Source organism: Magallana gigas, chromosome 7 (assembly GCF_963853765.1).
Source record: "Magallana gigas chromosome 7, xbMagGiga1.1, whole genome shotgun sequence".
NCBI classification, from domain to species: domain Eukaryota; kingdom Metazoa; phylum Mollusca; class Bivalvia; order Ostreida; family Ostreidae; genus Magallana; species Magallana gigas.
In genome coordinates, this window is record NC_088859.1 from 8181616 (window position 1) to 8188008 (window position 6393).

Sequence of the window (6393 nt, forward strand, 5' to 3'; positions counted from 1 at the left end):
TGAAGTGAAGCAGAGGTACTACCGCCAAAGAGTGTGACTTCAATAATTACTAATGCTGCTGGGAAACAAACCCGAAGAGACTTGCTTTTATCCAAATTATTCTCTTTCTCTCTGTGAAGTTTCTGTTCACTCCTGTGCAGAGTTCAACATGACTTAAATCTAAAGCGATTAGTCATTATTTGTTAAGCTATGAAAGATTTTGCAGCCTTATCAGAGTCAGGTGAAACGACAAGTCATTTTGACTGTTGAAGTCTAAATACTAATCTTTAAAGACTTCAATGCTTTAAGTAACTATATAATATACTATATCAAATATGAATCTCAAAAAATGTGACTTTTTGTCGAGAAAATTACAGAAATAAATAAAGTTGATTTGGGAAGGCGTCAGTTAACCATAGATGGGTGGGTGGACAAACATAGGCCAACCTCCACACCGACTGTATTATTATATGGTATTTCCTGAAATTACCCCCCCCCCCCCCACGTATTGGAGATCAAATGGAGAAAAAATATTTAATGTTTGCGATAATCTATATAAGTCACTGTTCTTAGTGCCAGTGATTTCTTTTGTCACGGTATCAATGTGATGAAATTTATGACGCGAATTCTTGTACTAGAACATAATCTTAACGTTTGTTTAAACATTATTTTATTCCAATAACCTGGCAAATCTTATTTCTTTCGTCTCTTCTTTTTTTTTCGGGGGGGGGGGGTGTTGTTGCAGTTGTTTTTCATTTTTTTGCCCAAAGATTTAAAAGATACCATGACGTCATCGTTTGATGTTTTAGATTAAAGCAATGCACTATCTCAATGGAAGCGATGATAGGTTTGCATTAAGCTATCATGATACAATCTTTGAGACAAGGTCGATTAAAATGTTTCCTGTGAAACAATTGGTTCCATCGATAACTCTTACAATGGATTGTGCCATGTCATCGACCCCCACGATATAATTTTATTATTGGACCTCATCAAATATGATATAGTTTCCCCATTAAAGGTTAACATGATATACGTATAAGGCCTTGTTTGATACATTAGTCGACGATACACTGGTCGCAGTGATACGGTTCTATGATACAAACGTGTCACCGGGACGTCGCCAGTCTACGCCAGCAAACCTTTTTAACTTGGAACATACAGCAATATATAGCAGAACTCGAGCCCCGGTGATCGAGGCAACAGATTTCAACTGATCGACAACATCTTCGCTTTAATCAGTTTGCGACGAAGAGGCCATCCTCGACGGTATTAAAGCCTGGGATATTTCAGTGCAGGTTAATTTAGAGGATATTGTTTCAGGAGTGATTCATCTTTGATACAAATTGATTGATCTTCCTGAGCATATGTCACCGCCAAGCATCTGTTGTGTGAGACCAAAAAAAACCCAACAATATTGTCAATTTCTGCCCCGAGGACCGTGTCTCGGCTTAAGCTCAATATTACAGGTTTTTCCTGTTGCATATTATTGATAATGCCAGCTATTTGTTAAAAACATTCGATACTTATCGGCGTTTTATACCGTTTAACCACAAGAGCTGTTTTTAGTTGATCGACCAGGCAAATTAATTTCAATTTACGAACAGTTTTTTGAAATGTCTTTTTTTAACGATAATATCAAGTATTGGAAAGCAAATTAAATACACCCTTGTTCTTGTAAAGAAGAAAGGTAAAAAGTTAGAATAGGATTCAATGAGTGCAAAAAGATGAAACGGGTCCGGAACTTGCCAAAGAGTATTCCAATCCCTCGATTTCCTTCCAAGCGCATTTTCATTTTCTCTTTGTAATGAAACCATAATCTTTGTTTCATATGGAAATCTTATCCACAGATACCTGTCCATATCTGTATATTGATTGTCGGCATCAAAGAAGGACTTCTGGTTTTAAAGCATCCCGTCACTTTCTTTTACCCCCAAAGGATTAACATTTATTGTGCAGTGGTTAAAATAATTTGAAATTTGCATAATTAAAAGAGGAAAAAAATTCGTAACCAGCTAAGAACATAATTTTGCTTAAATGTACATAGGTAGAAACTGATGTTTCTTTGGAGTATAGCATTAAATGTGGGAAGATCTTACCTCCGATTAGCAATTAAGTCCTAATCACTACAGATTAAAGCGATACATAGCGGTGTCCCTGCCTCTTTGATTGGAGTGGTAGCCTCGTGTAGGTTGGGCTGTCACCCGGTCTGTGTCACGACGAGCTACCTGGGACAGGTGCGATGCGAAGGTGTAGCGTTCCCTGCTGCTGCAGCATCTCTCTGGGAAATCCTCGGCAAATCGTCTGAATTTTAAAATCGTTGGTTTCTGGACGACTAGTTTTATGCCTTGGAATAGGCCTATCTAGAATCGAGAAAGCTAATATAATAATAATGAAGTCTCGCCGGGTAGGACTAGCGCGTGAAATATTTAACACGGGAAATGCGGATGCGTATTGTTTCGCTGTTGTCACACATGATATAGGGGAGAGAGAGAAAATGCTACCATCTCAAATTCCAATTCTGAATAAAAATTCCGATCGAAAACCAATGTGCTTTTAGAAAATGCAAACATTGCTAGACTACAAGGTAGGCTCATTCTAGCATCAGAGTTTTTCCCATTTAGAAAATTAGAGACACGGTCTGAAAGAATGACGAAGGATCGGGTCAATAATTTCATTTTATATGATATCAATAATTCCATTAAATAATATTGGGTGATTGTTGGGACATCTCTTTCGTTTCTTTACGTTGGAAACAATAGGTTTTGATGTTGGTTAGTAAAGCGGTACGTGGAACCATTATTTGGCTCCTCTGCTTGCTGCTTATTTTGCTGTAGCGTGCATGGGTGTTCTGTATAGTACTTTGTTTTATTGGTTGCAACATTATTAGAAATCACCTGAAGCCCCTAGTGCAGGTACAAGCTGCTGTTATTCAAGTATCTTTTGTCTTTAATGGTCCACATGGTCAATTAAAAAGAGGCAGATATATTTTATCGACTCCCAGATGCATTAGCAACAATTTTATCATAGTTACTTTAAAATTAATACAGGATACAAATTGTGTGTCAATCCCCCCCACGTATTTTGGTCAAAATAATCATATAGATAAACCTGAACAGTTGACCTTTGTTTGTCTCCAGTAGTAGCAAAATAAACCTGATGTTACCTGATATTGGGGGAAGGGGTGCCGATGTTGTCTACCCAAATTACCGAGTTCCCAATAAATCAGTTTATCATCATTAACCCTGGACATACTTTATATAGTATCATTGAAATATGTGGTCATTAGAGGTTATCTGGGTTTTGTTGTCCGCAGTACAGGTATTACAATTTAATAACAGGTGAAAAGCTGTCAATGTGACCACAGGCCGGGTTTTCTTTTATATGAACAGTATCCATAACCCTGAATTGATAAGCACTACCTCTCCAGAGAAATTGGGTATCATGTGTACAAAATTCTATGAGAACATTGCTAAGTTTAACAGCTGGTATATTTTTCATAATTTCATAAAAATCAAAATCCAAGTCATATGCATATCTCTGATATATGTACATTTGATATGCAAAACAACAACTTCCTATCTTGAAAACTGTGGGAGGAGTTATCCGCACAATAGGGGAACCCTGTATACAATAGTCTGCGAGAAAAAGACGAAATTCAATAACAGGTATATTTTTCATGAATTATCAAAATCTAAAACCCAAGTAATATGCATATCTCTGATATATGTATAATTGATCTGCAAAACAACTTCATATCCTTGAAAACTGTAGGATGGGTTATTATTACTATAGGGGTGCCCTATATGCAATAATCTGCGAGAAAATAACAAAGTTCAACAGCTGGTATTAATGTTTTCCCATAAATTATCAAAAATCAAAATCCATGAAATATGCATATCTCTAATATACATGTATGTACAGTTGATCTTCAAAACAACATCTTTCTCCTATCTTGAAAACTGAAGGAGGAGTTACTCCTACAATAGGTGCACCCTTTATGCAATATTCTGCGAGTTCAACAGCTGGTATTTTTGTCCATAAATTATCAAAAATCAAAATCCGTACAATAGGGGTACCATTTTGGCAGCCGCCCACCATTTTCAATGACCGGATTTTTTTCTTTGGAAAACCCGGATAAAATCTATGTCCTATATTAAAGTAATTTAACTGGAAATATATATGTTACAGGTTCATTGCATTCAACATAATAGTTATTGGAGAAACGACCTTTTTTGCCTACTAAAAAGATAAAAATGTCCTCAATTACTTATTCAATCTAAATTTGAAATTTGTCATGTAATCATTTTTAACTTTAAATTGAAAAATTGTTAATGATAAATAAGTAAACTTAGTATTAGATGGATAACATTTACTCAGAGATTTCATTACATATATTAACGATAGACTATATTTGAATGTTTTTGGTTTATTTTGTTACTCAAAGTGATAATTGAATACTGATATACTAATAAATTCGTACATTTCAGTGGCAACATTGGAAGAAACTTATATATAATATACTAATACATTTCATTATTACTCCGTTGATTCCTCAGGATTACTTCATTACTTTAATTAATTACTGAATTAAACCACGTGTGTTCTATGACGTTGTGTGGTTACAACTTGTCACTATAGATCTTAATATTGAGTAAGTATTTTGCAGAAAAGGTCATAATTCTATCAGTCAAATACTACATATAAATTATATAGTAATCATTTAATTAACATTTTTGTCGAAATTCCTCTAACGCATGTTGAAGGAAAACTCACTTAAATTTTATGGTGTGAAAATACATGTTTTCAAGAGGAATCCGATATGGATGTGTGGTATATATGTAATAACAATTTTCAATTTCAATTCTTTATTCAACCAAGACCAGTTCACTGGTAATTGAGGTTCAAAATAGGTATATACAATTTTTTTTTTAATTAACACAAAAAAACCACCAGTCAAAGGTCACGTGTACATAAGAAGTAATAAAAAAGAAAGAAAAGAGTTGTGTTTACAATACAGTAGGTTGTTAAAGTTTGTTATTGGAAGAACAGACTTTGAAAATTATCTTGATAAATCTCGATGTTTTTTTATTAGTTTTTCTACAGTATAAGTATTCATTAGCTCGTTAAATTTTATAATATAAGGGTTTTCAAAGTATCTCTTGGACAAAAAACAGAAAATATCCAAGAAAAAACAAACGCATCTGTATATTGACGTTCAGATTTTATTAGGTATTATTTCTATTATTAACACTGGAATTAGAAACAAAGTTTATAACTCTGTCAGAAGTATTGTTTGTAAGTTTATCGTAGACTTTTTCTGTTCGTTCCTAGCATTTCTGTTGCGAAATACGGAAGAACCTGGCAACACCTTGAGGGCTGATAAAAGACGTTTTAAAAATCGTTCATTGCTAATACAGCCAGATTAATTAGATTATATGCTCATTGCATTGTTTGCCAAAATGTTCCGTGTGTAGCAGAGTCAACTAATTTTTGATTGGGCTAACAAAACACACAGGAACAAAAGGGCAAGTAAAAACAAAAGGTTCACTGCTATATGTGCACTATTAACCGTTAAAACAACGGCGCTGTTTGCTTTGTAGCCCCCCTTTCAGCTTCTCAATACATCAAGTGTACTAGTAGGAAGCAACTCTCTGAAAGGTGTGGACATACCTGTCATACCAGTAATATATATGATGGAAGATCATTTCCGCCGATAATATAATTTATATTTGTTATAATTCAGTGGATTCACAAATTGATTACTTCATAATTTGATGTTTTTCGCTGTTGTTTCCTATGAAATCATAATTTTAAAATAAATATATGTGTAGATATCATTTTTTGTAATGTGTAAGCTGTAAGCTTTATTACCCCCCCCCCCCCCCCCACATACATGTACACTAATAAATAATAGCAAGTTGGCAACTCATATGTAAGTTTTAAATATATGCCTTGTATTTTGCTTTCGTTTGTTTGATTGTATTTTATTCGGGGAGAGTGGGGGGGGGGGGTCTTGTTTGTTTTGGGGGAGGGGAGGGGTGTCTATACGGATTACAGTGTATCTTTTAAATAGTAAGTTTGTAAGAGGACGAATACCGTCCATATTCTCCAAAACGGGGGACGGTAAAGTGATTTAACAGAAGGAATACACGATTCGGAAACGATTCCTATTAAAATGCCGCGCCACGACATGAGTAACATCCATTCTAACAGAGGAATAAGCTTTTAATTGTAAGTAAATACAATATTTTATTGTTAACAATTGTGAACACGACTTTAAAAATTACACTTAAAGCACCCTGAGCAGCGTTCCGTCACGTGGGCGACAAAAAGTGTCATTATAGAAACTGAAATCAATAGCATAACAATAAGACCAGAACAAACAATGGAGACAACATTTTAAAATTTTCA